Source organism: Brassica oleracea, chromosome C3, assembly GCF_000695525.1.
Source record: "Brassica oleracea var. oleracea cultivar TO1000 chromosome C3, BOL, whole genome shotgun sequence".
Classification (NCBI taxonomy): domain Eukaryota; kingdom Viridiplantae; phylum Streptophyta; class Magnoliopsida; order Brassicales; family Brassicaceae; genus Brassica; species Brassica oleracea.
This window is the reverse complement of record NC_027750.1, coordinates 27,981,580-27,991,915: the sequence shown is the minus strand read 5'-3', so window position 1 is coordinate 27,991,915 and position 10,336 is coordinate 27,981,580. Positions and strand designations below refer to the sequence as shown.

Sequence of the window (10,336 nt, the reverse complement as noted above, 5' to 3'; positions counted from 1 at the left end):
TTTTTTTTTTTTTTTTTTTTTTTTTTTTTTTTTTTTTTTTTGTAACAAAAAACATGTTTTGTTTAATTACATTATTTATCTACTAATTAGTAATATATCATTTAATATAATACTATGTGATTTTTCCGTGCTTATGCACGGCATAATATTTACAAAGTAAATATACTATAATAGTTGGTTGATATGTACTTTTAATTTTAAATTAATTTATAATTTATAATTATAATTTATATTAATAATATTGTATTACTTTAATTAGACATATAATATTAGATATGTTTTTTCTAGTTTATTTTGTTGTTTTTACAGTCGATTAAGCTATTATTTGGGTATATTAGATTGCATTTATTTCGATGAATTCAGCAATAATACTTTTTATTCTAAATATATAATTTTAGTTTTTGCATTTGGGTTGGTTGTTGTCTTAGATATGTAAATATAGTTTAGGAAGATTATGTATAACTTAAGATATATTGTGTCTATAATGAAATAAAAAATAAACTAAAGTGTCTGATTCCAAATTATATAAATTAATATAACGATAATATTCTGAAGTTTCATGCATATATATAAATTTTACAAAATAATTAAATTGTAGCAGTTGGTTAATAATATATTTTCATTTGTTAATATATTTTGAGTAATCATCAAAATAAATAAATTGTTATTATAAAATTATTTCTTTTTATTGTAGTTAAATGTATGATTTTTGATGTAAGTTGGCTTAGTCGAATCACTCATGTTTTGACTATATTGAGTTACATATATTCTTTCAAATTCAAAGTGAAGTATAATTATTTTTATTATAACTAAGTCAAATCAAATTAGTTTTATGTTCACTTAAATGTGCATTTATTTTAGTCTTTTTAATAAATTCAAAATATAACATATAAGAAAAAATCTAAGTTTTTAATTATATGCTTAATTTTTTTTAATAATATAATATATCTACATCGCTAAAATATATAGTGTTATGCTATTTTAAAATATTTTATAATTATTTGATCAAAAGATGTTTATTGTTAAAATTTATGTTTAGCTTTTCTTATCTCTTAAAAATAAACAGTAAAAACAATTTGTGATTTTTTTTTGAGAAATCATATTATATAAGTAAAATATGATTTTTACTGTAATTGAAAGATAATATAGTCAACTAAATATATGATAAATATATACAACAGTTCAGATGCTAATTATAAACTATTTTTAGTCAATTAAACATATATCAATTTATGTTATTACTTTATGTAATCGTCTAAGAAAATAGATAGATATATAAAAAATATTTCTATTACTTTGAAAATATTTTGTTGGATTGTTTAAAATTATGTTTTAAAATAAATAATATATCTTTTTCTAATATCAAGATTATCTATGTGAACTTTGTTTTTACGAAGTCACATTGTATACAAATATATATTTTCATCTAAGAAAATATAGATATAAGAAAATATTTTATTACTTAGAAGTATATTTTATATTAATTTAAAATATTTTTTAAATGGAATATTACTATTTTGTGAACTTTTCTTTTTAATGAAATCATATTATATATATGTATATATTTTCGTTTTTAAATTCGTTTTTAAATTGATAAATTTTTCCTTTTTTATTATATATGTTATTTGAAAAAAGTAAACTAAATAAAAAATCAATAATAGTATTTAAATGTAAAAGTTTTAATTCATTAAGGATACATCGATAATTATCCGTTATAAAAATTAACGTGAACGGAACACGTAAGAAACTGACTTCTCAAATAATATTATAGAGATGTTTATTTATCATAAATATAAAGGGTGATAAAAAAAGAAAAAAAATTAAAGGGTTGCTAAAAAGTTTCGAAATCCTATGTATATTTGAATGAGTAAATCTTTTGTTGTTATCCTCAGAAAAGAAAAGAAAAAATGTTATAATTATATCACACACAAAAACGGAAGAAAACTTCGAACCTAATAAATATCTCTAGTAACAAAGGGAAGGAAAACAATCACTGGGCTACAATGGATTTTATTAAGGGAAATTTGAACGCATAACAATAGCAAAAATCTAGAAATAAGATTATAACCATATCAGATAGGCTACGATATGGGCGTCGTATTTATGTACTAGGGCCGGCTCGCCCTACGGGCGAGAAGTTATACTAAAAACTATTTTATATTAATTTATATTAATTTTTTGAAACATTATAAAACATTGTATATCGAAAGCGATTTGTAATGAATAGAATTATGAGATCATATTGTTTTTCTTATAATAATCATTTTTTTTCAATTAAAGTTAAAGTAATCTTCATTATTCTTTATTTTTCAGAGTAAATAATTTATATCTTCATTACATGTAAATTATTTGATGTTTTGTTAAGTTGGTTTGCATAATTTAATTGTGATCTTTAGCTGTAAGATTTGTTTGGTGGTATGATTTTATTGTTATTTTGTTTTGGTCGTTATTCATGAATCATGATTAGTTTGAATAAGTTCTTCTTATGCTTAGATTCCTTGTGCATAGTTTGGTGCTTGTTATTGATTTGAAATGTAGGTGGCGTGTTTCGGATTCGGTTTTGTTTTACAAGTAGAGGCCATGTAAACACTCAGATGTGTGATTAAGCAACCTAATACTTCTTTGAGTTAGTGATTCTCCACTTTTCGTCCAAATAGTCAAGAGTTGGGAAGGTTAGTATTTGAAGGTGGTGACAGGTTTATACAATACTTTGGTTTGACCCGTTGGCTTTATTTATCTAAGCCTATACTATATCTTAAAGATGTAATGATGACAATACTGTAGACAATCCTTTACAATGACATGGTTAAAAGATGTTAGTAAAACCTAGGTTGAGACAATACACATTAGATGAGAAAACAATCTCTGCAATTACTGTGAGAATACATTACCCCAATAGCATTGTCATCATTACATCTTGATCATGTAAAAGATGTGAAACTCTGCTGTAGCTTTTGATAGCACTTAGAACAGGAGAAGGAGCACCATCCATTGATTGTCTCAATTTCACTGAATTTGGCTCTGCAAAAAAACTCAAAAGTCTGCAGGTATAGACACGTAGAGGAAAACTTGAACGATAAATTTTAGACGAGTCAAAAATGAATCCACGATTGCAGTACCAATAAGTAAATTACGTACCTGAGGTGGGTAAACAAAGACATTGAGCCAGACCAAGACCAACCTAGCTTAGAGGGGATAAAACAACAGTTGTAAGAAAGTTAATAAAATATTAGGATGAAGTTAGACTTTCTTACACTTTAAGAAAGTTCTTGCTGGCTTGAGTTTCCTGATCATAATAAAAGTGTGTTCTGGACGTTGCGCTGAGGAATAAGCAAACACAAATTTGCACAATCTGTAGAACTAAATTAAAAAAAGTAAGAATTAACTATTGTTAATCACTTTATGAAAGTGAATTCTCATTTTACTAAGAAACTCAGATCCAACTAACAATATCCATCCATGTATCTAACAGAGAATACAAAGGAATGTCCTCAAAGCATTGACCAATTTGGAGCATATAAAAGAAGACGATCAGCAGATTTAATTTGGCAAAAATGAGATTTTCTGGGATTCTTAAAAGAAACATTAAAAGCTGACCACAAAAAAAAAACAAAAAGGTAAACAGAAAAGTAAAGACATGAGCTCCTTCATGAGAGTTGTGAGACCTTTAGTTATCTGCTCTTGGCTTCTTCATGAGAGTTGTGAGACCCAGAAGCTAGCAGCCTTTCTTTACATTGCCAGTCTCCCAAAATCCCAGGAGAAGAACTTCGACGGTGGAGCCGGCTTTCAAATTGGAGTGTAGTTGAGAAACGTTTGCCATTCCAATCTCTGTAATTTTTGGAAAGAAAATGATTTAGGGGAATGAACTAATGAAATTCACAGATTGGAACTCAAATCTTTATAAAGAAGAGGAAGCATTTCGACTGATGAAGAAAAATCTCAACCGGCGCAATCGAAACCCTCCGAACGGATTAAACTCTTCGATTTCATCAAACCCCATCGCTCGAACGACGGAAAAAAAATCTTTAGAAGAAGCCCAATAAATGTCGCTAAATATTTAATGAAACACATAGTTTTAAGCTATGGGACACGTGTCGCCACGACGTCGACCGAATTGATGACGTGGATGTCGACGTGGACACGCTCGGAGAGAAGGAAAGTGTACTTTATATATAAAGATAATGATATCCATGCTCCAGACAGCGCATGAGAAAGCCTTGGGCCCACCGCTTTTTCCATTTTCCTTACCCCAGGAAACTGAACAGTTTCCACTGCCGTTCTAAACAAAACAAAGTGACATAGAAGAAATATTTGGAGAGCGTTAGCCTTTGGCGCAATAGTAAAAAATCCGGCCGATTTCGGGAAAAAAAGGCGGTGGTAAGTGGCGCATGCGGCCCAATTTCAGAGGGAAAAGCGAAGCCATCAATGGAGGTAAGTTCGATTTCGTATCATTATACCACTCTAAAATCATTTTCTGAGAAAACCTGAAGGGATTTATGAAATTGATACTACACTCTGCAATGTATTGCAGATCTGTGCGAAAGGGGTGATCGTCATCGGAGTAGGAAGGTACTTTCGAAACTATTTAGTAGACTATTCGATAAAGTAATGTAGTATAGACGAGTTTTTGTCTGCACATGTATCCCTTTTGATTTGTCCAATTCCCGTCTGCAACGAAGGAAAATTTACATCGTTTGAATTATTTCAATTTGGTTATGATATTGAAATGACAGACTATTTTATGTATAGGTTTGGTACACCGCAATTAGTCACATGGGTTTTACGTTCCTGCTGCTTCACCACGTTCACGCGCTATGAGGGTTCTTTTCGGGAATTTTGAGCGAAACATGTCGCTTCCGTGGGCCCAAACTGTAGCAAGGTTATATTTTACATTCTCGGCCTCCTTATGAATATCCGACAAATTATCTCTTTTATTAATTCTGGCGCCATTAAGTATTTATTAAGTTGGTACTTAAAACCTTGGTTTTACGGGCTTTAGCTCAAGGCGGCCATGAGTCCAGCTTATGACATATCTATCTATCTATATATATAAAAAAATGTTTGTTTTTCTCCTGTGGTGCCATGTCATAAAGTTGCTCTTCCTCTGGGTGACATCTGTCCCTCCGAATACAATACTTTGCGTTTCATTTATTTTGTTTGCAATTCTTTTGGGCTTTCTCTAATATTTGATGTTTGTGTTTAGCTTTATAAAGCCCATTCTCATAAAGAATAACACGATGTGGTTGAAATGCGTCGTTTTGGTTTTCCTTCTCTGTCGCGGTTCCGGTTGATCTCTGGTGATCGTGACCAAGCTTTCTTCACGGCGTGAGCCCGCGTTCATCGTTTCACCGCCGCGACCTCCTAAGGTCGCAACCGAAAGCCATGGTATTTCCTAGCTCCCAAAGTTGTCGATCTCACCAGCTCCGATTGCAGTCCAATTTATTGTTGCGAAGAATCTCTGCCTCGATCTCGGTTAATGTTACATTCATCATGCTCAATCTCTGTTCTCTGATTCTGCTTCTGCTTTTGCTTCATGTACCTTAACAATTTCGCTGATTCAGATCGGATTGATACATAATCTTTCACATTAAATATTAAAATACTTAGTATCTGATAGCATGGTTTGGATATTGAGTTCTGAATTTTGGAAACCTTCTGTAATTGTAATTGCAGCTTCATTTTCATGTTATGTCTGTTGCTTGCATTCTCAGTACGTTTGTTATGGTTCAACCACCAGCACACCATTGTTTGCGAGAGAGATAATGACTGTAAAACATGTCCTAGGTGTAATTGCAGCTGCATATGCTATTACTAGCTCTTTCTTCATGTTCTTTCTCTTGCTCTGTACATTCTAACTATTTTTTCTGTTATAATATAGAAAGTTTAAATCTTGGATCAACAACCAGCATAACTGCTCTGTATCTATGACTCAGAGAGATTTAGTGTGTGTATTAATATGTGCTCTCGCTTGAATATCTCAACTTCTGAGATTTTGTACTTATGAATTCAGATTTTTAGTTGTTCTAATGTGTTAGATAGAGCAGCATTACGTGGCTCAGGGTTTGAGTATTGTTGGCTGCTTTCATACGAACAAGAGGTTCGACTGGAGCTCTCTGGTGTTCCTAAGAATATCGGTGATCACATCTCTCAGCTATTTCCCTCAGGCGCCAATTCCCTAGGCGAAGCTCTTATACTCTTCTTTCAGTCAAAGCAGTTTATTGATTCACTAGGTATGACCATCTTACGTTGCACATTTATGTTGTTTTGTAGTTTAATAGATTAAAGCTTGAAGACTAATCAAAGGGTAAAGATAGAAACCCTGAGATGAAGGTTTGTGTTTCTAATCACGACAAAAGTTTTGGACATCTTACTACAGCATGGATACAGGATTTGGAAGGTAATCAGTTAAGTAGGGAGTATATATGAAGGCCACTCTACACCAGTTTAGTCTCTTGGCATTTGACAGTATCTGTATGTTGTTATTGCTATATTGGAAATGTATGGGGAAGATCTAGATGATTCGAATGTGGCATTGTATTCGGAGTGGAAGTAGCTTTGGGTTATGAGGAGATTTGTTCAGATTTTTCTGGGAACAGAGTGTTTATTTGGAGAAAGCATCGATACATGAAACTTATCAGGCCTTTCACCATGGAAAAGAGATTAATGTCTCGGTTACGTAGAGAGAAAATGTACATGGAGGAAAATATGTTTAGCCCCTTTCCATCACATTGTAATTCATTTCGAGGCCATTGGTTTTACTGATGGTACAAAAGTAATTAACAAGAACTCTGGAGATTTTCTTAGCCGAGCTCAAAGTTGTATAATTCCTTAGCTAAGGAAGTTGAAAGCTTTAGGTCTTTATGTTATAGATACTGACAATGGCGAAGACTTTACATGTTAAGCTGAATTTATGTTTTTAAAAAGATCAAATGATGCAGCTTTGCTGCTATTCGGTGGGATTTTGGTTGGGATATTGTTGTATAGTATTCAACATTATAATTGTTGGACTAAGCTAAACAGTGGAATTTTTACAGAATACGGGTATGCGATATAGCCCTGTTTACATGTATCCAAACCGACCGACCAAATCAAATTGAACCTAACTTTCCGGAACCGAAGAACCAAACCAAATCAAACCGAAAAAAAAAGTTCGGTTTGGATATGGATCCTATTAATTATAGTAGTGGATTATATATGTTTAGAACTGAATAACCGGAAGCGAACTGAAAACCAAATGAGTACCCCGAAAATCTATAATATAGTTTACATATTTATAAATATTAACTATATTTAGTTTAAAAATAATCAAACAATTTAAAAATATTTTTTATTAGTCAAGATACCAAAAAATTATATTTTACTAGAATTTTTTTTTATCTAAAATACTTAAAAGTATTTGAATTGTTCAAATTTTTATCTGAAAACCCAAAAATCAGATATTAATCCGAAAAGATCTTTTTTTTTTAATCTTTTAACCCAAATTAATCAAAAAACAAGAACCGACTTGGAATCAAATGGGATCCAAAATTCTTTTTGATATAAGCCGGTCTCCAACTTTGTTATCCGAACCAAACCGAAAACCGAAAACCGAAATCACCGAACCTAACCGAACTGTACTTTCTGACCAAACGGATTTTATACTTCTAGAACCAAAGAATCGAACCAAAATATAATTAAATACAATGAATACAAACTTAAAACACAGAATCATACAAAATAATCATAATCTAAATTACAAGTAAAATATATCTCGCCCGTATCTAGTATTAATATATGATGGTGAAAATGGGGAACGACTTATCGAAGATCAGGCTAACATGGCAAGATCAACAGGTTGCTATGTTGTTACTTGTGTTAGCAACACCATATGGAACCTTTATCCAATTTTGGCGTGAAGTGAAAAAATGGAAGTAGGTAATTAAATATGACACGTGCTGAAATTGTTTGTTGGCAAACACAAAAACTTGAAAGAAGGTAACAATATATTTTATGTTGAAAATTTTACATACGGAAGTGAAGAAGAAAAAAAATTAATTAAAGAATTTGAAAGTGGTCTTTTCCAACCCCGAGATCAGGCTAACGTGGCAAGATCAACAAACCATGTTGTTAGCAACGCCATATATAGGGTTGGATAAATAAACCAAATCCGAATATCCGAACCGGATCCAGTCCGATACAAATGAATCTGAACCGATGTAAATCCGACACAAATACCGAATAGATCCTTTTTTATGGTTTTTCTGGTTATGGATATTATCCAAACCGAACCCGAAGCGAAATGGATACCCGATAGAACCCGAAACATTCAAAATCCACAAAAAGAACTTGTACCAAACATGATCTCAATTCCTAATATGTATCCAAATTATACTGAACATCTAAAATAATTATCTTACATGAAAATTGATGGTTGAAGGTGGTAGTTGAAGCTTGAAGTTTTTAGATTTTGGTTTTGTTTTCATTGAATAATGTTTCTCATATCATGAGAACTTGGTTTTCGTTTTATGTTTTCACTTATTTGGTTTTTTTTCCTATCAATAAATACGTTTACTTTTCGCTTGATTTTGAATGATCATATTTGATGTTCATTTCTTATTTTTGAACCGGTTTACTTCTTTTTTTTGTTACAAATAGATATAAATCAGGTATATTTAAACCGAAGAACCGATTGAGACCCGAACTCGAAAGTACATCGGGTTGTACCGGTTCTTTGAAGATATACTAGTCCCGATCCGAACCCGATAGAACCCAAACCGGTCCCGAACCAAATTTTTATATAATCCGAATGCGACTGATTCCGATAAACCCGAAAAACCAGAAAATCGAAATCCGATTATACTAAACTGAAACCCGATTGGGACTCCGAATGCCCAGGCGTACCATATATATGGAATCTTTATCCAATTTTGGCCAGAAGTGCAAAAATGGAAGGATGTAATTAAATATGACACGTGCTGAAATTGTTTGTTGGCAAAAAAAAATAACTTGACACAAAGTAACAATATATTTTATGGTGAAGAATTTTACATATCGAAGTGAAGAAGAAGAAGAAGTGAATATATATTCTCTCACCCGAAGAGAAGTGAATGATGCACATATAATAGATATTTGAAATATTCTAAATTTAAGATAGTTACTTTGTTATTTTATTTTTTATCTAGTTTTATTATTTAATATAACTAAGTATTTAGATTTAATATAGTATTTAATTTATGATTTGATTAATAAAAATTAAGAGTTGATTTTTTTGTCTTTTCTATAAATATTGAACTGCATTAAAATTAATTTATCATATTATTGTTAATGCTGTTCTGAAGCATACTGCAATTGTCTCACATGTATACATTATTCTGTGGCCGAATTACTTAATTTTTCTTATTCGTGAATATCTGCTCCTCTACTTATTCTATGAAAACAATAAAATAGAATGAGTTTGAAACCAATATGATCAGAACCTTATATCACTTTACACAACTCTATTGGAGGCACGCTGCACGTGAACACCATCTTCCAAGGCTGCCATTAATATTACAACTTACATGTAGGACATAGCATATATACAACCAATTCGGTAAAAAAACTTTTATTTTATTTTCAACTATGTAAGCTGATCTATTTTTCTTACTAGGGACATTGCCTCCGCGCAAGCGCAGAGTTGTAGACATATTTTTTGTTTCATCTCATTATTTGTTAGGGTTATTGTAGTTATGAATTTTGCGTAATGGGTTGATCATTGTTTTTTAAGCTTTTTATTGTTATAGGGTTAGACTTATTGTTTGTTTGTCTTTTTAATTTGTTATTTGTACTGTTGAGATTACATAAATTATATTAAGGTTGTTGAGAGTATCTTTTGTTTCTGGATATTTTTTCACCAGTTTAATTGTGTAAGTTGTGTGTATTAAGTAATAATTTTTTTTATTCTTAGTATGTTGGTTATATGTTTTTTTACTTTTAAACTTGTTGTTTTTATCGGACCTTTAAAACAAATATATGAAGACTTGTAGAAATAACTATAAAATGAGTGACATTTAGTATTTTGATCTTAATGGGTTTTAAACGAATATATGTATTTCTCATAAGAAGACAATAGCGTTGCCATGTTGACATTGAGCATATAAGCTATTTTTATAAGACAAGAAGTGTGAGCAGGTGGAGATGTTGTTGCCGCCTTTGTGTATGTTGGGATTGTCTCTTGTATCTTCTGGTGTGGCTATGTTTGTTTCTCTTTTTTTTTATGGGTAACATGTAAACAAAAATCATTGTTAGTTGTATTTATCAGAGTTTGTAACTTACTCTGCTTTTTTGTTTAGGTAATTTCACTGATCTTGGTTGTCGT

The 10,336-nt window shown here is 31.2% G+C and overlaps 2 long non-coding RNA genes and 1 pseudogene across 7 annotated transcripts; 2 read left to right on the top strand and 1 right to left on the bottom strand.

Moving 5' to 3' along the window:
* The window catches only part of LOC106330298, a 15,102-nt pseudogene that overhangs the window by 2,864 nt on the left and 1,902 nt on the right, over nt 1-10,336 (top strand).
* LOC106329574 lies at nt 2,729-4,030 on the bottom strand. 5 transcript variants are annotated; one of them, XR_001267877.1, is made up of 4 exons: nt 3,945-4,030; nt 3,666-3,828; nt 3,255-3,360; nt 2,729-3,185 (listed from the first exon to the last, which is right to left on the bottom strand). It is a non-coding gene; the product is annotated as an uncharacterized LOC106329574 (long non-coding RNA). The 5 variants fall into 5 exon arrangements; XR_001267876.1 differs by having other exon boundaries at nt 2,729-3,181; XR_001267874.1 differs by having other exon boundaries at nt 2,729-3,360.
* On the top strand, nt 5,241-6,658 carry LOC106329572. Of its 2 annotated transcripts, none has more exons than XR_001267873.1 (2): nt 5,241-5,385; nt 6,036-6,658. It is a non-coding gene; the product is annotated as an uncharacterized LOC106329572 (long non-coding RNA). The 2 variants fall into 2 exon arrangements; XR_001267872.1 differs by having other exon boundaries at nt 5,241-5,472.